This window comes from Schistocerca nitens, chromosome 5 (genome assembly GCF_023898315.1).
Source record: "Schistocerca nitens isolate TAMUIC-IGC-003100 chromosome 5, iqSchNite1.1, whole genome shotgun sequence".
Classification (NCBI taxonomy): Eukaryota; Metazoa; Arthropoda; class Insecta; order Orthoptera; family Acrididae; genus Schistocerca; species Schistocerca nitens.
Window position 1 is genome coordinate 482,786,005 of NC_064618.1, and position 27,347 is coordinate 482,813,351.

Sequence of the window (27,347 nt, forward strand, 5' to 3'; positions counted from 1 at the left end):
TTTTCAACATAAACTTGTTGATATTAACAAATCTAACTGGTCATCGGATTCTGAGAGACCAGGAACATCAGAGAAGGAGACGAGCTTCTCGAAACCTCTTCGCAAACTCTATATTGGCAGCCTCAACACAAATACGCTGGTCAAGATAGCCACATTCAAACGGCTTTCAGATGTTCTTGGAAAAAATCCTCGCTATAAAGGAAACGCGTTTCACAGACGAAAACCACTTTAACACAGAAAATTACAGGATATATAACGGAAAACCTGCTCTCAGAAGAGGAACACCGACAGTGTTTGGCACAGTATTTGTGGTTCACAAATCAGTCATAGAAAGAATCTCTACAATAACCTTCAAATTAGGAAACAAAGGTACACAATCATTAATGCACATGGACTGCCAAACAATTAAAGCAGAAAGAAACCACAAGAAGTCGAAGACTTTTGGGAAGACGTGGAAGAAATAACAAATACAATACCAGAAAGACATGTTAAAATTGTATTAGGAGACTTCAACGCACAACTAGGCAAGGAGAAGAAGTACAAGCAAATCACTGCTCATACACAGCACACAAACGCACCAACAATGATGGAGGACATCTCATACTTTAATGTCAAAGTTTTAGCTTAAAGATTATGTCAACACAATTTCAAAAGCCGAAACGAAAACTCACAACATGGAAAACGCCCAAAAACGTACGGGAAGAGTTTAAAATAGATCACGTATCCATCACAAGCAAAAATAAAGGGCAAAATTCTGAATGTGAGAACACGCAAAGGGTTTTCCGTGCCCGACCATCACTTGTTACAAGTAAAATTAGGCCAATCCCAAGAAACAGAAAGACAACACAGAAAAAAAACTATGAACCGGACCCAGAATACTTGAAGATAAACAAAGACAAAATTATTGAAGAAATTAATCAAAGTTCAACAGAAAATTGCACAGGTCTCGCGAAGACAACTCAGAATGCAATGTGTTGGGGTCAACCTCCTAGGAAACGAAAATATAGCTGGCGAACACAACTAGGGATCGGCCACTGAATTTAGTATCCAGGCCTCGAAGAAATATAGCAGTAACAGAACAAAAGAGACATGGCAAGAACACTAAAGAAAACTGCATAATTCTAAAAATTATTTTAATAAACTCCTAAATTACGAGAAGCCTAAAGAAAAATAACTCTTCACGGGAACAGTACAAAGCCCAGATACAAAGCCGCGTTTCTTAACAGAGACAGAAGAGTTTATAAAATAAATAAAAAACAATAGAGCGCCAGGAGAAGACGACATCATCTCCGAGATTTATAAACCCAAAGACCAAACAACCACAAAGAAAATCGATGAACTTCTTGCAGAAATATGGAATACAGAGAAAATTCCACAGGAATGGAAATGTGCGTTGATTCTCCCACTCGGCAAAAAGGGCGACAAGACAGACCCTAATAACTACAGAGGTATCTCATTATTACTGGTCACCTACAAAATTCTCTCCAAAGCGTTACTCAACACTGTAGAACCACAAGCTGATACAAAGATAGGTGAATACCAAGCATGCTTCAGAAAAGGAAGGTGCTGTGTTTAACAAATTTGGAACCTGCAAACGCTCCTTAATGAACAACACTGTAGTCATATTCAAATGGTTCAAATGGCTCTGAGAACTATGGGACTTAACATCTATGGTCATCAGTCCCCTAGAACTTAGAACTACTTAAACCTAACTAACCTAAGGACAGCACACAACACCCAGTCATCAAGAGGCAGAGAAAATCCCTGACCCCGCCGAGAATCGAACCCGGGAACCCGGGCGTGGGAAGCGAGAACGCTACCGCACGACCACGAGCTGCGGACGTAGTCATATTCGTCGACTTCAAGAAGGCTTACAACTCCATAGAGACAGGCAGATTCTCTTGACACGTTAGGAGAATTTGGAATAGACAGGAAACTAGGACACTCACACAACAGACACAGAACACCACATTCGCCGGCCGGGGTGGCCGAGCGGTTCTAGGCGCTACAGTCTGGAACCGCGCAACCACTACGGTCGCAGGTTCGAATCCTGCCTCGGGCATGGTTGTGTGTGATGTCCTTAGGTTAGTTAGGTTTAAGTAGTTCTAAGTTCTAGGGGAATGATGACCTCAGAAGTTAAGTCCCATGCTGCTCAGAGCCATTTTGAACACCACATTCAAAATAAAATTTATGAGAGGAATCTCAGACCCATTCGAGATACATACAGGGGGCAGACGTGGAGATGGTCTCTCACCACTTTTGTTCAACATTCTCTTGCCCAAAATTATCAAACAATGGGAAGAAAAAGTAAAAGCAATTCAGTTACCATGATCGTATGCGATCAAGACGATCATAAAATGCCTGGCATTTGCAGGTGACCTGGCAATACTCAACAACAATAGACAAGAACCACCGAAATACTTGCATGAAGTTTATGCGGAAACAGGTCTACTGATATCATAAGAGAAGATGCAATAAATGGAAAGAAAGAACAACAACAACCAAGCCATGAACACAAAATACGGAAGTGTTAACAGAGTGAAAAAATTCAAATATCTTGGGGAATGTATACGGATAGGAGGTTCGAACGTGGCAGACAACATACAAAGAACAGAAAAAACTTCAGAAAGGATACAAACTGACATGGACGCACTAATATTTCAAGACTGACTAAACTGGACGCACTACAATAAAAGAAATATTTCAAGACAGACTAAACTCAGCCAGTATAGTAAAGCAATACTACCAGAAGCGCTCTACGCAGCAGAAACGACCACAATCGGAGCATCAGCCATCATAGAGAAATAGAAAGTAAAATTCTCAGAAAAATATTTTGAACAGTACATAGAGATGGTGTATGGAAGAAGAGACCAACCAAAGAATTATGTGAAAACAAAGATAAGCTCACAGACATGATCAAAAAACGACGACTAACATTCTATGGACACACAAATAGAATGAGCAACGGCGTAGTAAACAGCTCAGTCAAAAACAAAAGACCAATTGGTTTCAAATAATAGGAGAAGACGTAAAACAAGCAGGGATCAGTACTGAAATGATAAATGATAGAGACAAATTCAGAAACAAAATTATGAACACGAAATCTGAAGTAAAAGGAAGGATTCAACAGGCAAAATGTGGACAGAGCAAAGGAAACAGGATCACAGCCAAAGAATGAAAAGGTTTTGGGAAGAGAAGAAGAAAACAAGAAAAATGGATAATCATGTATCATTAAAGTTAATCACTGTCCCGGAGGCAAAAAAGTCTAATACGTAATAATAAAAATAATAATAAACCCTGTATTTCAATATTGCGCTAAGAGATGGCGTTTCTTTAGTACTAGGGCCAAGCTCGTAACAGTATTTTGCAAAATCGGGACAAAATTAGGTCTTGTCGGGACAAGAAGGTCCACAACGGTGACCGCCCCGATATATCGGGACGGACGCACACACACGCACATTCACCCTCTCACATCCTCTGACCCCGCAGTTGCCGCGTTACTTACACTTCTGCCCCTGAGGTACTCGGCCAACTTTACTAAGCTCACAACCGAATTCACCAAAGTCAATTAAAATTAATCACATCTTAAAATATTACTCTGTCTGTATTTTTGTTTGTTGCTGAGCAGGGAAACTACACACTTAAGGAACTCTTAACGTTACTTAATTTTTCAGATTCGGCTGTTAGCTGCTAGGTTCACATTATTATACACTGAAGCGCCAAAGAAACTGGTATAGGCATGAGTATTCAAATGCGGAGATACGTAAACAGGCAGAATACGACGCTGCGATCGGCAACGCTTATATAAGACAATAAGTTTCTGGCGCAGTTGTTAGATCGGTTACTGCTGCTACAATGGCAGGCTATCAAGATTTAAGTGTGTTTGAACGCGGTGTTATAGTCGGCGCACGAGCGATGGGACACAGCATCTCCGATGTAGCGGTGAAGTGGGGATTTTCCCGTACGATCGTTTCACGAGTGTACCGTGAATATCCGGAATCTGGTATAGCTTCAAATCTCCGACATCGCCGCGGCCGGAAAAAGAACCTGCACCTGCAAGAACAGGATCAACAACGACTGAAGAGGATCATTCAACGTCACAGAAGTGCAACCCTTGCGCAAGTATCTGTAGATTTCAATGCTGGGTCATCAACCTGTGTCAGCGGGCGACCCATTCAACCAAACATCATCGATATGGGCTTTCGGAGCCTAAGGCCCACTCGTGTACCCTTGATAACTGCGTGACACAAAGGTTTACGCCTCGTCTGGGCCCATCAACACCGACATTAGACTGTTGCTGCAGGGAAACATCTTGCCTGGTCGGACGAGTCTCGTTGCAAATTGTACCGAGTGGATGGACGTGTACGAGTATGGAGACAACCTCATGAATCCATGGACCCTGCATGTCAGCAGGGGATTGTTCAAGCTGGTGGAGGCTCTGTAGTGATGTGGGGCGTGTGCAGTTGGAGTGATATGGGATCCCTGATACGTCTAGATACGACTCTGAGAGGTGACACGGACGTAAGCATCCTGTCTGATCACATGCATACATTCATGCCCATTGTGCATTCCGACGGACTTGGACAATTCCAACAGGGCAATGCGACACCCTACACGTCCAGAATTGCTAGACGGTGGCTACAGGAACACTCTTCTGAGTTTAAATACTTCCGCTGCTCACCAGACTAATTACTGAACATATATGGGATGCCTTGCAACGTGCTGTTCAGAAGAGACCTCCACCCTGCTTACTCTTACGGATTTTTGGACAGCCTTACAGGATTCATGGTGTCAGTTCTCTCCACCACTAGTCGAGTCCATGCCACGTCGTGTTTCGCCACTTCTGCGTGCTCGCGGGGGCCCTACACAATATTAGGCAGGTGTACCAGTTTCTTTTGCTCTTCAGTGTAAAATACGGCTGGGAACCGCGGACTGCACGTATGCTTGATTCCGGCTGCATGCAGCCCGCAGGCTGCAGTTAAACAACCACTGCTGTAGATGAACTCTTGACATTGACCATCTCAGCTCTTGGTGTAAAGTCAGCGTCTCGTTTGTGGTCTTCTTTCCAGGGATCGTCTTTTTCTTCCATATAGTTATACTTTTTTTCCATGGGAGTGCCCATCTCATCACAAGTGTCTTTCGCGAATTGAAGTGCTTCGTCAACAAGGTAATTTTTCTTGTCTTTCAAAATTGACTTCTCATCTTAGCAATATACAATCTGAAACTGAATCCAAGAATATCTAATACTTTTGAGCATGGTTGACTTCTTCAAAGACAGTGTCCATAAACACAAGAACGAGGAATCACACAATGCAGGCAACAGAGTTTGAGCTCTTCTGGTTTCTAAAGTTTTCGAAAAATCAGTTTCTCAGCGACATCGATAATCTATTTAAAGCACTAAAACACGGGCTTAACAGCTTCATATTGAGCACTTCATCACCCATATCAGAAACTCTCTTAATTGTAAGTCCAATTTTTTCAGAAGGATCGTTCATCTGTGGATAGATGTTGAGTAAAATACGAATATGGTTCAAATGGCTCTGAGCACTATGGGACTCAACATCTTAGGTCATAAGTCCCCTAGAACTTAGAACTACTTAAACCTAACTAACTTAAGGACATCACACACACCCATGCCCGAGGCAGGATTCGAACCTGCGACCGTAGCAGTCCCGCGGATCCGGACTGCAGCGCCAGAACCGCTAGACCACCGCGGCAAAATACGAATAAACTTTGTAAGGTCACAAAACAAGGTCACACACAATGGAACTGTTGTAAAAGTGTGCAATCCACACAGATTGAGTCATTTGCACAAATGAAATGAAATGATCGTATGGCATTGTTGGAGCATTATTTACACAAATAATGTTGCATGATTAAAGCTAGGCGCGCACGGACGATTTTTCAGTCGGCGCTACTAAACAACCGCTGTCGCGGAAACACATGATGGTGCGCACACAACGACAGGCAAATCGTAAATATTCTCAGTATCGCTACGGATTTCGTGGAAACAGCTTGTTTGGTGGTGCTCTTGCTACGGAGAAGAGCGTGGAAACACCGCAAATATCGTTGTTTGATGCATCCAATTTTAAGTCAAAGACTGGTGAAAGGCCAGTTTTACAAATTACATGAAGAGTTACAAAATCACCCAAATAAATTCTTTCAACACCTTCGAATGAGTAACAATAGTTTGGACCGCTTCAAGCAGTACGGCCGAAAATAACAAAACAAGACACGGCATGGAGGAAGTTTGTACCACATGAGAAGCGGTTATCATGATCTTGAGGTAAGCACACTTCATTTCATTCCACAGTTTTTATTGCCCTTTTATGTTACTGACTACATTTACATTACTGATTAGATACACCAAGAAAATCACTACTACAATTCATAACTGGCGAACTGGTTTCCCGTGAAAAGTGCAAAACCAAGTTGCACATACAAGTTTCTGAGATGTTCGTTTGTCAGCAGAGGGGTACAGGAAAACAGTATGTGGAAGTGCCATTTCATTTAGTACATTTGACGAATACGGCTGAGGAAATGAAGTTGCTGGAGAGTAAGTTGCTCGAGTGGTGTTTGTATGACGCATGTTCGGATGCTGTGTAAAAATTGGTGGATGCTGATAATATCTGGCATTCCTCATCGGGTACAGTATTCCACTTTCGCGTAAGATTTTTGTTCTTCGTTTAACTTCGCCAGAATGGTCACAAGCATTAAAGCAAAGTTTTCGTCCTCTTTAATTTCTTCGTTTTGTTTTTCTTTTAATATATTTAAGAGAGATTCCTCGTATGATGTAACCCTCTTGGCTTCTCTTTAAGTAGGATGTCTTACTTTTGTGCTCTGTGCTGCTTCGTTGTTGTTGTTTTGTAAAGATAACCGGCGGGGGGGGGGGGGGGGCGGGGGGGGGGGGGGCGAACATCCATCCTTGTTTCCTTTGCTATTTGCCAGAATTTCGACGTTGCTGGTGGCCAGTCTGACTACCATTGCATCGAAGTACAGATACTGTCTCCGTTTTCTTGCAGCCTTGCCAGACGAAGACTTTTTCTGTGATGTCAGTTCTTTTGAGAAACAGTCCTTCAGATTCAATCACTTCTTTTGAATTGCATTACCTGTTATGAATGAAATTAACAATGTGTACACTTTGTTGTATGTAGCCCGATATTCCAATGATTAAATATTAATGCTGTTACTGAATATTATTTCTTCCAGATATTTTGAAACTGGAAATAGCTTTCGCTCATTACACTACGAATATCTGCTAGGAGACACTACAATCATGAAGGAAGGATACATGCGCACAGCTGTGGAGGTGTCTTAGGCCTCTTCATATGGCAGAAAAAACTCAGGATGACTGGATGATTATTACCAAACAGTTTTTAGACAGAACTGACTTTCGAAATTGCATTGGTGCTGTGGACGGAAAGCATGTAAAACTGAAGAAAGCTGCTAACAGTGCTTTTATTACTATTATTGAGTTTCGATTCCCCCAGAGGGCTAACAGTGCCTAAGAGTTTTATAATTACAAGAATTTTTTTCGACAATACTTTTGAGTGTAGTGGACGCTGACTATTGTTTCACTGTGATAGACGAAGGCTCGTACGGGGCCAGTGGGGATTCTAATACAGGGTGGTCCACTGGTCGCGACAGGGTCAAATATCTCACGAAATAAGCGTCAAACGAAAAAACTGCAAAGAACGAAACTAGTCTAGCTTGAAGGGGGAAACCAAATGGCGCTATGGTTGGCCCGCTAGATGGCGCTTCCATAGGTCAACTGCGTTTTTTTTAAATAGGAACCCCCATTTTTATTACACATTCGTGAAGTACATAAAGAAATATGAATGTTTTAGTTGGACCAGTTTTTTCGCTTTGTGATAGATGGCGCTGTAATAGTCACAAACATATTGCTCACAATTTTAGACGAACAGTTGGTAATAGATAGGTTTTTTAAATTAAAATACAGATCTTAGGTACGTTTGAACATTTTATTTCGGTTGTTCCAATGTGATTCACGTACCTTTGTGAACTTATCATTTCTGAGAAAGCATGCTGTTACAGCGTAATTACCTGTAAATACCACATTAATGCAATAAATGTTCAAAATGATGTCCGTCAACCTCAATGCATTTGGTAATACGTGTAACGGCATTCCTCTCAACAGCGAGTAGTTCACATTCCACAATGTTCGCACATGCATTGAAAATACGCTGACGCATGTTGTCGGGCGTTGTCGGTGGATCACGATAGCAAATATCCTTCAACTTTCCCCACAGAAAGAAATCCGGGGACTTCAGATCCGGTGAACGTGCGGGCCATGGTATGGTGCTTCGACGACCAATCCACCTGTCATGAAATATTTCTATTCAATACCGCTTCAACCGCACGCGAGCTATGTGCCGGACATCCATCATGTTGAAAGTACATCGCCATTCTGTCATGCAGTGAAACATCTTGTAGTAACATCGATAGAAGATTACGTAGGAAACCAGCATACATTGCACCATTTAGATTGCCATCGATAAAATGGGGGTCAATTATCCGTCCTCCCATAATGCCGCACCATACATTAACCCACCAAGGTCGCTGATGTTTCACTTGTCGTAGCCATCGTGGATTTTCCGTTGCCCAATAGTGCTTATTATGCCGATTTACGTTACCGCTGTTGGTGAATGACGCTTCGTCGCTAAATAGAACGCGTGCAAAAAATCTGTCATCGACCCGCAATTTCTCTTGGACCCAGTGGCAGAACTGTACACGACGTTCAAAGTCGTTGCCATGCAATTCCTGGCGTACAGAAATATGATACCGGTGCAATCGATGTTTATGTAGCATTCTCAACACCGACGTTTTTGAGATTCCCGATTCTCGCGCAATTTGTCTGCGACTGATGTGCTGATTAGCCGCGACAGCAGCTAAAACACCTACTTGGGCATCATCATTTGCTGCAGGTCGTGGGTGACGTTTCACATGTGGCTGAACACTTCCTGTTCCCTTAAATAACGTAACTATCCGGTGAACGGTCCGGACACTTGGATGATGTCGTCCAGGATACCGAGCAGCATACATAGCACACGCCCGTTGGGCTTGATCACAATGGCCATACATCAACACGATATCGACCTTTTCCGCAATTGGTAAACGGTCCATTTTAACACGGGTAAAGTATCACGAAGCAAATACCGTCCGCACTGGCGGAATGTTACGTGATACCACATACTTATAAGTTTGTGACTATTACAGCGCCATCTGTCACAAAGCGAAAAAAGTGGTCCAACTAAAACATTCATGAAATGATAATTAAATGGACACCCTAGCTGCAAACAGGCGTTGATGTACTTCATTGGGGACATGTTGAAAATGTGTGCCCCGACCGGGACTCGAACCCTGGATCTCCTGCTTACCTGGCAGACGCTCTATCCATCTGAGCCACCGCGGTCACAGAGGATAGTGCGTCTGCAGGGACTTGTCCCTTGCACGCTCCCCGTGAGATCCACATTCCCAACATGTCCACACCACTACATTCGTAGTGCGCCTAATAGATGTTTGCCCATCATGTCGCCCTATATGCCGGCAGCTGCTGTATGTTGCAGTTGTTCTTGGACCGTTCACTCTTTATATTTTGCTTTTTGTCACAGTCCAGTACACCTTCTTGCTGTATTCATGCTTGATCTGTGTTCAATTTTTGACGGACTGTCCACTGGGCCCTCTTACCACTAAAGCTGAGGTGGGGGGTGGGGAGTTTCCATTGTAACAGTGTGCTCGGGCTTGTGCCGGTGTGTGTGATCCATTCAACATCTTCGACTATCGTGTAGTACGTGAAATAGAACACTTTGCGATTTTTAAATCGTCGCTACTGTTTGATCACAGGTGCGTGCGCTTTTAATCCGGCCACCGTCTTTTATTGTTGTGACAAACTACTCGCGCGACGGAAAATCGCCTGTGCGCGTCAAGCCGAAGTCCTCACATTCTTGCTTGAACTTCTGAATGCCCTCCATCCACTGTAGAAGCGTTGTCGTATCCATGTCCTCGGCTCACTGTTGTCTCCAAACCATACAGACCACTGACCTGTATAATTTCTTCCGTTATGTCAACGGCTTTCGTCCCAGTTTGTTGAAAAATCCTAGAAATATATCTTTACTTCTACCTTTTTTGTTTTCTAAATGGGCGCAACGAATGATTGCACCGATTTTACCTGTGGTAGACGTCTGGCGTGCTCTCAAAGATGATATAAAAAAACACTTCGAATTTCTTATATCATTTAAAATACTTTTCTTAACAATTCCATCCAAACTTGAGACACGTTCATTTAGTATACCGGACGATAAATAGCTTAGTTGTGAATAAGTGGGCTATTCTAGCTAACTCAGCTGTTGTCTTAATACAGCATCGTATTTAGGTAAGTCTGATCGGCTGATGAAAATTTCCATAGTTTTCCACCACTACTGTATATGCTCTCTGTGGTCACGGAGTGGAATATTTTGTTCGGCCAAGAACTTAGTGACGTCTACCAGCCATTTTAAAATATCTCTCCGTTTCCTTTTTTCTGTTTCAGATGCTGTTGTATAACATTATCAATTGTTTTGGCAATTAACTTGTCCTTAAGGTTTTCCATTTTTCAAAACAAGCTTTACGTTTTTCTGAGTGTCTTGGTTGTAAACCTTCGGACGAAGTTTCCACCAAGCTTGTAAACCAGTACCAAATTGTGTCTGTGCTAAAGAGCAACAGCAAAACCGGTACAAACTTTGGTTTATAGTTGAGTATGCCATCCACGTTCTCGGAATTTTCGCACTATTTGACCCATTGATACAGAACCAATCAGACATCAACTGTCGGTTATTACCTTTCGTCCTATCGCCCTGTCTGTTAACAGAAACAAATGGTCTATCTTTATTATGAAGTACTTCACTTCCTTTTTTAATTAGATCAATCCTTAGATTTTCTAGAATATGCCACGGCCAAAGCTAAATGTCAGAAAATAAAATATTACTGTACCACTACTTTCACCAGTTTCTTTTTAATTTGCTCGCTCATTATCTATGTGTCGCCTTCGAATATATTTTCATTTACTTTACAGTTATCTATAAGATTTCTACATCTTCTATGAGCTCTTCAGTTTCTTCATGAATGTCCTCTCTAACTGGTTCTTCACTTCTTTTTTGTTCTGTCAGTTTTTTCTTTACCAACAAATACATTCTCGGATTGGGGTAATTTTACGTGTTCTTCCATGTCATTTTGGTCTGGTTCTTTGTGAACACTTGATGGTGATGTAGAAGTTCAATAAATTACAACACTGAGTTGGCCAACGACTGGTCTTCTACAACTTAGGGCCTTTGTTTTTTTCTTTGCTGTTCTCTGCTTGACCGATGTTGTTCCATGTTCGCGAATATGTATTAAATTATATTTCTGTAAAAAGTCAATAAGAACAATCGATCACGGATAAAGATGAAATAATTATAAAAACTGTTAGTTCCTTAAGTACAAAAAATGTACTTATCAGCAATTACGGCAGTAAAATTATTACTAGCAAAATAAAGGAAATCTAACTTAGTACGCAAACAGTGTTTTTTTTTAAATCTTTATTCAGATTATTATATTGTACATATTAACCCACTACCTGAGTCCATTAGTGGGTCCTAATTTCATACACAGTATTGCAGCTATTTTTCCACACTACATGTAAATCTTAAATTTTGATCTTACCACTACAGGGTTCCTATTATCTACTTAATCTATAAAACTTATGCTACCTGCAGCGTTACAGGTGTGCCAGTGATCTATAAACCTGATGGATAGCCGGCCGGAGTGGCCGTGCGGTTCTAGGCGCTACAGTGTGGAACCGAGCGACTGCTACGGTCGCAGGTTCGAATCCTGCCTCGGGCATGGATGTGTGTGCTGTCCTTAGGTTAGTTAGGTTTAATTAGTTCTAAGCTCTAAGCGACAGATGACCTCAGAAGTTAAGTCGCGTAGTGCTCAGAGCCATTTTAGCCTGATGGATATCTGGCCTGGTCCACTGAGCTAATCCCAGTGGGCGTGCCCCTGGCGCTGGGCTGGCCGGTAACTTGGTATTGCTGCAGTCTATCCAAAAAACTTTATCCTATCTTGCTACATGCTAACCTATTTTAAACATCGCCTCCCCCCAGAGCAGGGCGATTCCCAGCCGTGAAGCGGCTGGCCAAGTCCAGGCCCTTTTTGATTATGACTATATTCCCTTTTTTCCAGGTTGCTGGGAATTTCCCGAGTCTTAGGCATTCGTTGTACAACTTTGTGAGATGTGCCACCAGCTGGGGGGGCGAGGAATTGCACCACCTCCACAGTAATGCCATCTGGGCCAGGAGCCTCTCCCCTCTTGAGGGCCTTAATCTGGGCAGCTACTTCCTCTTCAGAGAAGGGATAGATCCTAATGTTGTTCTCATATGCCCTTAGGTCTTCTCTTTTTATTCTTTTCTGTTCCTCTGTGTCATTTTCCTCTTCATTGTCAGGCAACAGGACCCGAAGGAGGGCCTCAACGGTTTCCTGCCATGTGCCCGTCATCAGGTCCCCGTCCCTGATGGTGGATAGCACCATTGGTGATCTTATTTTTTTCCGTACTAGTTTGTATGGGACACCCCAAGGATCTGTAGCCAATTGTCTTTTCACATAATTTTCCCAGCTCCTAATCCTTACTACCCTGAGCTCTTGCTGAAATTGCTTTCTCTGCAGATTCGCAGCCATCGTTGTTTTTCTCCCCAGACGACCCTCCACTGGTAGTACCTCCTCGCCCTCCTTACAGCCTGGCGCATCTGTCCCAGTTCGACAGACCATGGTGTAGGGGTGGTCGCGACGGCTCTCCTCCTGGTTGGTACAGCTGCTCGTACCGCCCTGGTAATTGCTTGTACCAGTTCTTCAGTGTACTCCTACTCCTCCACGTTTTCATCACCCTCCGGTAATGTCGGGATGTCGCACTCTTCCGCCAGGCGGTCCCAGTTGGTCTTGATATAATTGAACTGTGTCTCCCACACCATGTTCCAGTGGCACTCCCTTTTCCCTGTTGTGAAGGTGATTAAGTTGTGGTCACTAGTGGTTATTCTAGCCCACACTTTCCAGTTGGTGACTTTTGTGGCGAGGTTTGGTGTTACTAGCGTAACATCGATATTCGTGCCTTCTCCCCCTCTGCCAAAGTAGGTGGGGGGGGGGTTCCCTTGCCGGTTTTCAACCACCAGTTGCAGTGACATAATTGTTTCCTCCGCCTTTTCCCCACGGTCGTCTTGCATGCCACTGAACCACAGGGGGGACTTTGCATTTATGTCTGCAGTCATGAGTATTTTGCATCCCTGCAATGCCGTGGCTACTTGTGTTAGTTTGTCCAGAAATTCATCTATCTCTCTTCCGTATTGGAAGTACATGTTAATTATGTGTAGCACTCCTGTGGGCGATTGCAGCTCAACGACATTGCACTGCTCATCAGAGAACTGTGCAAGGACTGTGGCTCTGAATGTTCTGTTGACTATTATGACTGCAGCCTTTGGTTCTGCTCCACAGTGTATCACTTGCCAGTTGGCAGCCATGAATGGGATCCACCCAGCTTGGGAGTACAGCTCGACTCTTCTCCTCCACCACCTTTCGGAGTTCCTTCAGGACTAATTTGCTGTTATGTGTGTTGATCTGGCCCCCGTTTAAACGGCTCACGTGGGAAATACTTGTGAATATGTGATTCTGGCTAGTTTTTGGTCCAGTTGTGGGCTACTCTACCATTTGTTGTGACGGATTGGTTGTACAGTTCTTCAATATAAAATTTTTCGTTGCGTCTTTCGAATACTTTTTTGACTAAGTCCCGCAGGGCCCCAAAGTCGGTGGGGAGATTCATTGTCTTGAGCTGAATTCTATCTACAGCCTCCATTACCGGGAAAGTGATGTCTCTCCCATATTCGTAGTTGACACATACCACATGTCTTAAGGCTGTGGTGAGGACTGCCGGCTCCTCTGAACGAGATAATTGCAGTGCATGCTCCAGATTGGGGTATATTCTTGTGGGATCGATTCCCATTCCTCTTTGAGGTGGTGAGTCTGAGGATGAGCTTGTACTACTCACATCATTGCTTTGGACATGTTCAGTTGAAACTATTCCTTTGTGATCAGATTTCAGTGAAGTCCCTATTACGGGATGCCTTTGTGGTCGATGATGATTTTTGGTCGACCTAGATCCCCAGCTGGGAGGAGAGGGAGCGTCTTCTTTTTCACAAGGGTCTGTTTATATGCTCTCGTCTTTCATTACTATTGTCTGAGATTGTGACATGGTGATTTTATGAATAAATTCTCTGAGTTTATTCAACCCTCCAGGCGTCCCTCAACCTATTGCTCAGGGATTTCCTTTTCGGCTTCCTGAGTACAGGTGTGGCCTCAGCCATAATCGATTCGAGCGATTAATCTTTGCTCCAACATCCTGTACGTAGGGCAGTTCCTTCCAGTAGTGTTACACGGTTTTCTTCCTCTTTTGGTACATGGGATGCAGGTCCCTGTCTTGCTACAATTTTTTCTTACATAGTCTTCCGCCCCACACCTGGAGCAGGCCGGCTTTCTGTCACAATGTTTGTGGACATGGTCCAGATCGCCACAATTGTGGCATCGGGGGACTACTAGGTAGCCTCTATTTTGATGGCATGGAACCCGATGTATATTTTGCCCATAGTGGTAAGTCTTCGCCACATTTTTTCAGAGACCTCGGCGACGTGATGGACAACATCCCGTTCCCGCGGCCCTATTTTTAAACGCAGTTTGAATTCATTTTTGAAAGTTTCCCATTCAATATCGTCGAAATTTTGATTATACTTTGGTTTGTAGATATCCTCTTCTATTAATGCGACTGGTACATCATACAAAATCACCAGCGGATTACGCTTCTTAGGTGGTTCACACTTGATGACTTTGTTTAGTTTGGTATTGTTTAGTGTTTTATCCCTGTCTTCCTCAGTTGCGAGGTCTACTACTACTACATTTTTTGGACTTTAACTTTGTTAATTTTAATTTTGTCTCTTGCAGGGTCAATAGTGGTAGCAAAAATTTCTTGCACCTTCTTAATGGTCTGGCCAGGCAGGGGTCTTAGAAAGACAGCTGTGTCTAGTTTCTTTGAGATTTTGGCTATTGTTTCTTTGGTGGTTTGGGCCTTTGTGGCTGCTTGCGCTACCACTCCGGCCCATGTTTTAGTTGGCTGTTGTCTTAATCTGGCGTTTTCCTTTTCAAGTTCCTCGAGACGCCCCTCGAGCTTCGCATTATTAATAGCCCAGGCAGCAAGCTCGTTTTTTATTGCCAGGACTGCAGCCTGGCTGATTTTGCCATTCTTCACACTAGAATCCAAAATCTGGCTTATTCTACAATGTCTTTCATATATGTTTTCATCATTGTGTCCCACTTCCTCCTGCGAGGTAGGGACGATAGACACACGCCCTCGAAAGCGCACTCGAATCTCTCGCCTCTGGTTCATCCGTATTTGTGACGAGTGAAAGAAAATGGAAGCCCGTCTCTTGCCCCGGACCGGCTCCACTGGCATGGGGGGGGAGGGGGGGGAGGGGGGGGACAAAGAACGCAGCTCGCCCACCGACCTCGCCCCTAGGCTAAGGGCACTCTCGAACTGCAGGGTTATGCGCGCCGTCGCCAGCGCACTGGTCCCCATCGGTGGCTCCGTCATCGACGATTTCACCCGACGCTCCTCGGCAAGTGCACCCCGCACTCCGGAGAGGCGGATGCACCTCTCGCCCTTCGTCGCCTACTACCCCGAGCTTCCACCTCTCGGCCAAGGACCTACTCCTACTCAGGTGGTGGGCCGGTCACCCAGTCGTTCAGCGGTCTGGACCCAGCTAACCTGGCCCAGGCGATGTCACCACCTCCTAGGTTTGGCGTAACACGCCCCGGTTACCCAGGGGCGCGGCGAAGCACCCTTGCCGACTCACGTCGTGATCCCACGCCGACAAACGAGGTCGCCGGCATGCAGAGCACCTGCTGGTCTGTGCCCTGCGAACAGAGAGGACAGGTCGTCGGTCCCTCAGACACAGCTCCCCCTGTGCCACGCACCCTTCGCTTTCGCATCGGGTTGGGTCGCAGCTCTCCCTTTTGTCGCAAGGCAAAATGCCGAGCTTAACGTCTGGCACCACGGGAAGGCGGAAAGAAGTGTTTCAGAATTACCGCACAAACTGCTTTGTAGCATTGAAATACTTAAGTTCGCTCAAAATTTTGTGCGTACAGCGTTGGAAAGCATCCCGCAGACGCTTGCCTTGCAAGTAACACACTACTTTGAACGCTAGTTAACGTGCTAGAGCAGATATGACGTGTCATTTTCTGCAGTCTTAACCCTTTCCGTATCTCCATGTTTTGTTGCTCCTCCTACTGCTGCTGAGTTGGTGCTTCTATTCCTCCATCCATCAGAAACAACTTCTCTCAAATAATACGCGATATATGGTTATTACAAGTTTATTGATAATTTTTTCCGTGATATGTTAATTTCAAACTCGTTGAAAAATACTCTTCTTCGTCTCTTTTACTAAAGCTCCTTTTGTAAATAACATATTAGTTTAATGCGCGTACGTTTAAAAATCAGAACGCAGAAAAGGGCCACGTACTTGTTTTGCTGACAGCACAGTATTTATAGCATGGGTGTTCGCACATATCCAGACCTCCCTTACCCTGCAGTTGTAGGTCATTTTGTTTTACATTTCTATGTTTATTGGACAGAAGATTAGTGCGAATTTCACGGTCATTTTTGCGTAGTATTACCCCTTAAGTCAGCTTCAAGTCGATCGAGGTTCTTGCTAGTGGGACACTGATATCCCAGTTATCAACAGTTCTTTTTCTGAACGAAGCATCAGACTCCATTTCAGCACATACACCTCAAATGTATGCAAATAGAAATTTCTGTGTTGTACAATAGCGACCACTTTTTATTCATTTCCTGTTTAGGCAAATACTGTATACACGAGCAACGCCCCCAGAATGGAATGAACTCTTCGATCATCAGATATTCTGTACAGGTAAATGCCTCCATGTATTTTTTTTCTCCTTTAGAAATTGACGAATAGCACATAATAGGCAGCTTTCTTCATCTCATAAGCTCGTGTCGTACTTGATATATAAATACTGTGTGACACCAATATTTGACATCGCCACATCGCCGCATTGATTGGCCGCGCCATGTTACGGATTAAGCCCCCCCCCCCCCCCCGCCCCCACCGCTGGAGGTTCGAGTCCTCGCTCAGGCACGGGCATGGGCAGGGGTGCGTGTGTTGTTCTTAGCATTATCTAATTTAAGTAGCGTGTAAGTCTAGGTACCATGACCTCAGCAGTTTGGTCCCTTAGGAATTCACAAATATTTGAACTTTTTTCTTTTTGACGTCACAGCTACGTTAAATAATCAACCTAGTTTTTATTTTCTTGTGATTTTCAATACCATAGCTCCATTATATAACATAATGTTCCATATTGGTAGATAAGGAGGACAATAGCTCTGGTTTTATGCTGGAGCAACTTTATGATTGGATCCTGCTCTTCAGATTTGGGCACTTTGCCGCCCTAGCTTCAGGTAAATGTTTGATGATAATATTGCGTTTTTTAGCATGGCTACTATAGTTAAATGGCTGTTTATTCCGTTTGGTTTTCCCGTTATGTCAGGAAAAAGCAGCTACTATTTCCAGTGACCGTTTCAACAGCACAAGCGGCAGTAAACTGTATATGAATAATACGAGAGGCAGTGTCCCGGGCCGCGCGGGATTAGCCGAGCGGTTAGCCGGCACGGTAGCTCAGCGTGTTCGGTCAGAGAGCCGGTTGGCCTCTGTAATAAAAAACTGAGTGGAAGGATCAACCACCGAACTTGAACAGGATGTCTTGCGACGCCCGCAAAAAAAAAAAAAAAAAAAAAAAAAAGGGGCGGCCTAAGGCGCTGCAGTCATGGACTGTGCGGCTGGCCCCGGCGGAGGTTCGAGTCCTCCCTCGGGCATGGGTGTGTGTGTGTTTGTCCTTAGGATAATTTAGGTTAAGTAGTGTGTAAGCTTAGGGACTGATGACCTTAGCTGTTAAGTCCCATATGATTTCACACACATTTGAACATTTTTGCAGTGTCCGGATTGACTGACTCACTCACTCACTGACTCATCGTCACCCCCCGCGCCCCCCCTCCAACGAATAAGTATAATAAGTATAGGGACTCGAAATGTGCAGAGGGTGTAAATCTCATACTACAGGCGTCTTTGAAAAAGGGATTTTTTGAAATTCCATCCCTAAGCGGGTGAAATAGGGGTTTGGTTTCTTGATCGGAAATAAAGAAATATGTGTTTCAGCATTTTTGGAAATTTAATCCCTGTACGGATGACACAGCGAGTGAAAGATAGCTTTTAAAATAAATCATTATTAAAGGACACCTAAAATATTTGTAATGCTACATCTATGAAAATTGGTATGTGACTTCTCGGTTCCAAATAAAAATTCAGCCCCTAAGGGGTGAAATAGGGGATGAATCTTTTATGAAAATCTTTCATTATGAAAGCATTTTTAAGGCTATATCTATTAAAATTTGAATTTGGCTTCTCAGTTAGAAATAAAAAAATACGTGTTTCACTGTTTTTGAAAATTCAAACATTAAAGGGCTTTTACTGTTTCTGGAATTTCAACTCCTAAGGGGGTGAAATGTTTTGTGAATAAATTTCATTGCGAAAACATTTTTAAAGCTAAATCTCTGAAAATTGGTATTTGAATACTCAGTTAGAAATTAAAAAAATATGTGTTTCACTATTTTTGGAAATTCTTCCATTAAGGGGGTGAAATAGGGCCATCATCACCCAGCCCAAAGTGCTAAGGACAGAAACTTGGAGAGTGTGTTGATCTCATGATGATGATGTTTGGTTTGTGGTGCGCTCAACTGCGCGGTTATCAGCCGCCGTACAAATTCCCAACCTTCGCTCAGTCCAGTCTCACGACTTTCATGAATGATGATGAAATGATGAGGACAACACAAACACCTAGGCATCTCGAGGCAGGTGAAAATCCCTGACTCCGCCGGGAATTGAACCCAGGGCCCCGTGCTCGGGAAGCGAGAACGTGACCGCAAGACTACGAGCTGCGGAGTGTTGATCTCATATTATGGGCATCGTTCAAGAAGGGATTTTTCGAAATTTCGCTACTAAGGGGGGAAGTATGGGATGAACATTTTTTAGAAAATATTTCGTTATATTAAAAAAGGTAAATCTATGAAAATTGCTGTTTCACTTCTCGGTCAGATATAAGGAAATATGTGTTAAGGGATAAAAGTTGCTATGGAAATATCTCGTTTTTAAACCCAGGAGATCCTAAACCGGATAACTTCTCCATCCACAACCTCAACTTTTTACAACCAGAGTACCCTCTCTAGAAAAAGATCGATTTTCTTTATTTAACAATCTCAGATCTCCACTTACCACAAAATCATAACAGCACGAAAACCTTTGCAGCAAAACCAAATCGTAAAAACAGTTTAGTGACGGACGAGCTATGTTAACAATGATCCCTGTAAAATCAAAATACATCAATCAATGAATTACTGTCTCATGTCCTTTGTGAGAATAGATATAGTTCACATACTATTTTAGCAGTAAAATGTGTCTATTCGTCCATCCGCTGCCATAAGTGTGAGTAATGAAACGACGAAAAAGATTAGTTTTTCAACTAGTGCATAGAACCCCTCCCCCACAGAGTTAGTATCCAGTGCAAACCGCAACCCCCCACCCCAAAAAAATATTTTAAAAAAAGGCCCGACATCCCGTAGCTACGCCTCTGAGCACATGTCTGATTGGGCAGAAACTTGGACGCTGAGGAAGGCAGGAACGAAAATACTGGAAGCTTTCGAAGTGTAGTGTTGGAGCAGAGTATTGAAGGTACCAAGGAATCATAACGCCTCAAACGATGAAGTGCTGAGAGGAGCAGGGGACAAGGAACCTACTCAAAACAGTCACTGCTACGTATGGCAACACAGTTATCCACCTACTTCACCATTCATCTCAGTTTACTACTCTGATTGGAGGAATGGTGGATGGAAGAAGGCAGTGAGGACGACCGAGACAAGAGTTCATGGATGAAAGATACAACATCGACAGACTAGTATCAAGTACATCTACATGCATACTCCGTAAGCCACCACGTGGTGAATTGTGCCACTGGTTCCTTCCCCGTTCCAGTCGTAAATGGAGCAAGGGAAAAACGAGCCCTACATTATCTGCGCGGTTCTTAAGCGAAATGTACGTTGCTGGCTGTCGAATCGTTTTGCAGCTAGCATAAAATGCCGGTTCTCTAAATTTTCTCTGTAATTTTTCGCGAAAAGAATTTCGTCTTCCCTCCGTGGATTCCCATCTGAATTATCGAAGCATTTTCGCGATGCTTCAGTGTTGATCGAAACTTCAGGTAACAAATCTAGCGGCTCTGAATCCCAGATGGTGCGAGTCCCAAACGTTAGAGCAGTACTATAGTTGGAGTCACGAACGAAGACGGTCGAGTTTAGATTTGTTCTGCGCACCTACGTTACGTATGCTCCAACAGCCAATGAGCGTTCAGTATGTTCTGAGCGCTCTGCTGAGAATGCTGTAGCAAGTGCCAGCATGAAGCGTGATAGTAGCCAATTGTTTAGTGAATTTTTATTCCATTTGTTGAGAGTTGTCATTGTTGATGGTGGCGGTAAGTGATACTTTCCGCATACTCAAGATGATGATGATGAAGTCCCATACTCCCGGGGAGCGTAGGGGACGATGCGGGAGACCCGTACTGCTGCTGTACTAGGCAATGTCCTAGTGGAGGTGGTTTGCAATTGCCTTCCTCCGACCATTTATGGGGATGAATGATGATGATGATGAAGACAACACAACACCCAGTCACCACGAAGCAGGAAAAATCCCTGACCCCGCCGGGAATCGAACCCGGGACCCCGTGCGCGGGAAGCGAGAACGCTACCGCAAGACCACGAGACGCGGAAGCAAGAGGTGACAATTTGCAGGACATAACGCTTTCTTGAAGTGGAAAGCACGCGCATGCACTTACGTCAACTGTCGCTTGGAATCGTCAACAATGCAATCCCCGTCCGTGCCTCGACATGCGCGAATCGCCATCGTTCGTCGATCGGACTTTCGTGTTCTATACGTGGTCTCTTTTATCAATAGGTTACACTTTCCTAAAATTCTTCGACCGATGACCTCCGCAGTTAGGTCCCTTAGGAATTCACACACATTTGTTCCATTTCAAATAGCTTCACAACCTTACACCTACACCTTCCCGCACACCACAGCGTCGTCAGCAAAACAGTCGCAGATTTTATCTCACCCTGTCCGTCGGATCACTTATGTACATAGAGAATACAAAGAGTGGTCCTATTACACTTCCCTGAGGCACTTCTGGCGAAACTCTTGCCTTTGATGAACTCATACCGCCCAGGAAAACGTACTAGCTTCTATGACGTAAAAAAGTCCTCGAGCCACTCACACATCCGGGTACCTGTTCCGTATATTCGTACCTTCGTTAACAGTCTGCGGTGGGACACCGTGTCAAACACTTTCCGGAAATCTAGGAATACGGAATCTCCTTGTTGCCCTTCATTCAAAGTTCGTGGGATATCATGCGACAAAAGGGCAAGCGGAGATTCGAACGAGCAATGCTTTCTAAATCAGTGCTGATTTGCAGACAAAAGCTATTCCGTCTCAAGGAAATGTAGTATTTTCGAACTCAGAATATGTTCAAGAATTCTGCAAAAAATCGATGTTAAGGATATTTGTCTGCAATTTTGAGAGTCCTTTCTTTTATCCTTCCTATATAGGATAACCTAGCAGCGAGGGATAATATTCATGGATATGACAGGAACGCTCATTTGAAGCAAAGAAAAAAAAAGCATGGATATATGTCTAATTCCGAATGGCGTCCCACATAGAACACATTAAACGTTTGTTTCTGGGCTTGTGGCGCAGACGTGTGCGTTTTATCCACCAAACCTCTTTGACCTTTTATTCTAGCCCAAACTACGCCGTTTCTTTCAATCTCTTTGCTTGTGACGTCTTTCTGCGATTAAACTAGCCCCTTGAACGAGCAGTTGTCCATGATGTTTTGTGAGTAAAGTAGTGCGAGGGATGGAGAGTGTGTCTGAGAAAAGCATCGATTAACGGTGTATGTACACGCACTGGCTAAAATTCCACACATCTACACTAATGAAGAACGTGTATTTATGGTGTTACGTTTACGGTTTTCGCGATAGTAATGCTCCCGCTTCTGTTGAAGAATCCCGTCGGCGTTTTCAGATACGTCAGATTCCTGATTGTAAAGTGTTTATCAGAGTTTTCAGCGCACTACGTGATGTTCAACAACCTGTGCAGCAGCAGCAACAACACATTTTTGAAATGGTGCACTGAAGTCCTACCACCACCACACGGCGACTTTCTGCACGTATCAGTATCCCACCAACACGTGTATGGCGAACGTACCATGCGGGAAACTTGTACCTGTATCACATACAGCGTGCTCACAACCTTGACATTGGCGACAATGCCACACGACTTCAATTTTGTCACTGGTTAAATGATAATCGTCACTAACTTCCGTTATCACTGTTCACTGATGTAGCCGCGTTGGCACGGAATGGAATGAAAAACACACGTAATAATCATCGATGGTCGCAGGAAAATCCACACGCTACAGTGGAAGCCAATTTCCAGATCGTTTTTCCGTCAATGTTTGGTGCGGTATGATCGTTTACATGACATGTTGGTAGGTCCATTCATTTTAGAAGAGCGAATGAGGGAACAGAATTACTTGCTCTTTTCGGAAAATTCGTTTGTTGAACACCTTGCGGATGTTTCTTTGGCCACGCGCAGTGCAATCTACTTCCAGAATGAAGGAACCCCTCCAAGTTTTACCAGACGTGTGAGGGAACATCTTAATCGCACTTACCCTAATCGCTAGACTGCCCATGGTCATCGGGATCGCCCGACCTCACGCCATTAAATTTTTGTTTATGGGGCTGGATGAAGTCTGACGAGTACAAACGAAAGGTGAACATGCGAGATGAACTGCTTGATCGCATCAAGGACGCTGCTGCCCTCATTACGGAACGTGTAGAGGCACTCAGGCAAGCAACACAGCTTATTCTCCGAAGAGTACACGAATGGATTGAAGCTGACTGTGGGATATTCGAATATTTATTGTGGATATACAGGAGTGGCCTGTGCAACTAGGAGCGAGCCCACTAACTTTCAGGTGGAGTAAAAAAAATAAGACGCACCAGTAGGCGACGAGGCAGCTGACCTCGCACACTGCCCGCTGCGTGGGCACCCGTCGTCTTTGTTTATCAATTCCCAGCTGATCGCGCTGCGTCTGCGTCCGCTGCTGATAAGATAAGCGGCCGTGCGGCACGAACCTACGCTTCATACACTGTGGACATCAGCCTCGCACACACAGAGGCGCACACAATGTTATAGCGCTGCCCATGCTTTTCTATATATTGCCAACTGTGTCTCTAAATGAAACAAATTATAGGGACTTTGCGCATCATCGCTCCCAGCAAAAAATGCAGCAAGCTATCGTTTAATGCGGACCCGAGACTGAACGGATAACCGGAAAACACGAAAAATCCAAAAAATCCAAATACAAAATTCTCTTTTTCCCAGAAACAGCTATTTATTTACAGAAAAGCTACTCGTACATATCAGATCTGAAAATCCACAGTATTACTTACATGTTACTCGCCAGAAACTGACAACTTGTCTACAGAACTACATTTAAAACGCAATGCCTTTCATACCATTTGCTTCCAGTTCACTTTCGGGAAATATTACACAATTTAGCGACAGTTCTCATTTTCTGGAGAGTCACACGTCGATATAGGAAAAGAATTTAGCCCTGCCTACTTTAATAACCAAAACACTGACACGAATTATTCACAGAAAAATGGAAGGACTGGTAGAAACCGAAGTGGGAGAAGAACAGACTGGGTTCAGGAGAAATATATTAACACGAGGTAACACGGGCTTACGGCTTACATTAGAAGACAAGACTGAACACAGACAGACCTGCACTTATAGAATTTGTACATTTAGAGAATGCTCTTGACTATGTTGACTGGATTAGACACTTTGAATTTCTGAAGGCAGCGTGATGAAAGTTTATTTACAACATGTATAGAGCCAGAATGTAACTATAAGAGTCGAACGAGACGAAAGGGAATCAGTGGTTGAGAAGGGAGAGAGATAGGGTTGTAGCCTCTTAGCCGTGTTACTGGATCTGTACATTGAGCAAGCAGCAAAGGAAACCAAGGAGAAATTTGAAAATGGAATTAAAGTTCAGTGAAAAGCAATAAAAACTTTTATGTATCCGGTTGACATTGTAAATCTGTCAGAGACGGTAAAGCACTTGGAAGATCAGTTGAACAGAATGGAAAGTGTCTTAAGAAAGGAACCCCTGATCTCAAAATTCAATATCTCCAAAACTAAGATCGGTAGACGAGTGCAACAAACGGTATGTTCATTAAAAAAGCAGTAAGAATTTTATACAGAGGTTATACGGAAATTTCGAACTAGTTCGGAAAGCTGGTAACAAATTGTGCTGTAATCGCAATACGTAATCAAGGTTCTATATAGACCTTGTACGTAATGCTTATAGAAGGGACGCTGCAGCTCAGAGCGATCAGTTCCACCGTTGAAACGTGAAAGGAGGTTGTTGTTGTTGTTGTTGTTGTTGTGGTCTTCAGTCCTGAGACTGGTTTGATGCAGCTCTCCATGCTACTCTATCCTGTGCAAGCTTCTTCGTCTCCCAGTACATACTGCAACCTACATCCTTCTGAAGGAGGTTAGTGTACCGAAAGAAGAGGTTGAAATCATGTATTCCATTGAAAGATGTGTTTTTCTGGTACTGGACACCATAGCCTAGAAAATAATCCAACAACAAGAAGGTTCAGTTTTCAAACACGATTAAGTGTTCCAAAACGACCCGATGCGAAAACCATTCGCGAGCTCTTCGTCAAATTCCAACGGACAGGCAGCGTGGCTGATGATCTAGCGCCGAATGATGGCTCCAGGCAAACTACAGTTATTCCCTGAAAATGTCACCATGGTTTCTGGAACTATTGATCAAAATCCAAGAAAACCCGTCCGAAGAAATGCAGTAGAGACTGGTTTGAATCGTTCCACTAAGCAGAAAATACTGAGACAGAGCCCACACATGTCTCCGTTCAAAATCCAAGGCTATCAGCCCACGTCTGCATAAGCTGTACGACAGAAGACTGGCTTTGCGAAACAGTTTCTCACAATGGCTAATAATGAAGAATTTGATGATGGATGCATCTGGCTCACACATGAGCACACTTCCACCTAAATGGAGTCGCGAGTAAAGAACAAATGGCGATATTGGGGCTCCGAAATTCCCCATTTGTGTGAAGCAAAACCCAAAGTTACTGTTGAGGCTGCGGTTTGCAGCAGAGGCATTATTGGACCTTTTTTTCATGCGAGAAATGATCAATAGTGAACATTACGTTGCAATTTTGAAACAATTTGTTGCTACACAGTTAGCATTGGAAGACTGACCAGGCATCAAACTTTTCATGCAAGATGGAGCTCGACCACATCGCACCAAGTAGGTGTTTCGCTTTCTTGATTAATACTTCGGGAGTAGGGTCATTGTCTTGGGTTATTGCAAATTTGCTGGCGCAGGGATGGATTGGCCTCCATATTCGTCCGATCTGACTCCTTTTTGTGGGGAACACTGAAAGATACTATCTACTGGGAGCATCCCACTACTCTGGACGAGCTTAAATCGGTTGTCTATATGGCATCTGAATCCATTTCCGCTGAGACACTATAGACTGTGATGGCAAATTTCATAGCTCATTTGCGCCACCTCTGTACTGCAAGTGGTGGACATTGCGATGTGATTGCAAAGACTGCTTGCAGAGGACGAGTTTAATTATGTACCCTGATACTGCACAGCGCCATGTTTTACCAGCTTCTCGAACCTTCTGCATAAATTTTGTATCAAATTTTTACAGTTTTCACAATAAACATACTTTTTGCTGCACTCATCTGTCGACCATGGTTTTCGAGATAATAAATTCTTAAATCAGGGACTCCGTCGCTAAACAGCCTGTTACATGAATATCAATAAAAGTAAAATAAGGGCAATGGAATGTAGTCGAATTAAATCAGGCGATGATGAATGAGTTAGAACAGGAAATGAGACACTAACAGTAGTAGACGACTTCTGCTTTTTGGGCAGTAAAATAAGTGATCGAGAGGATATACAATTCGGAAAGACTATAACAAGAAAAGTATTTCTAGAAAAGAGAATTTTGTTTACAGATAATATAAATCTAAATGTAATGATGCCTTTTCTGTAGTTATTTGTCTGGAGTGTAGCCTTGCAGGGAGGTGAAACGTGGACGATAAACTGTTCAGACAAGAAGGCAATAGAAGCTTTGGAAGTTCATGCTACAGAAGAAAGCTGAAAATTAGGTAGGTAGATCGAGTAACTAATGTGGAGGCACTGAATCGAAATGAGCAAAACAGAAGTTTATGGCATAATTTGACGAAAAGAGGACTCACTTGATGGGACACATTCTGAGACATAAAGGGATCGTTAGTTTGGTAATGGTGGGAAGCATGTTTACGTTGGGAAGGGTGAGGCGGAACGTATATGGAAAAAAAGACATGACAATAGTAAGCAGGCTCAGACGGATGCAGGCTGCATTAGTTACTCGGAGGTGAAAATGCTTGCTCAGGGTAGAGTAGCATGGAGAGCTGTATCAAACTAACCAACAACGACAACAACTCTTGTAGTAGATCAGTGGATTTCAGTGCCTGAACGTGACATAACATGGGTCACATGTATTCTAAACGAAAATATTCGTTCCAATTACAACAGAAGAGCCGATAATTGATTTCAATAACCGCCCAGCTTTGCACAGGTACTCTACAAGCCAGACAATCCACACCTGGAAAACCGGGAGCTTTCTGTGTAACAGCACGAATATGAGATCTGTATTCATGCAGAATAGAAAACATTAATACTAAAGTAGGTCAGAAGTTGTACCTGAGTACAATATTAAATAGTGCAGGTGACATCCTTCACCTTCGATTCTACGAGTATATTAAGCCCCAGACACAGAGACATGAAGATGGAATTTGCTCGAGGAGCGTCCTAAACCAAACCTGTGCCACAATGGAAACCAAAACGTAAGATTTCATCGCGTTATTACTTTTCACAGAAGTGAGAATGATGGCGCTACAAGTTAGAAACCAAACTTGTATCCACACACATCCAGAAATTCTTCTATGGAGCAGAAGGAGTTGTCAAGCAGATACTATTTCAGTTTGCGTTTAAAGTTAATTTTATCATCT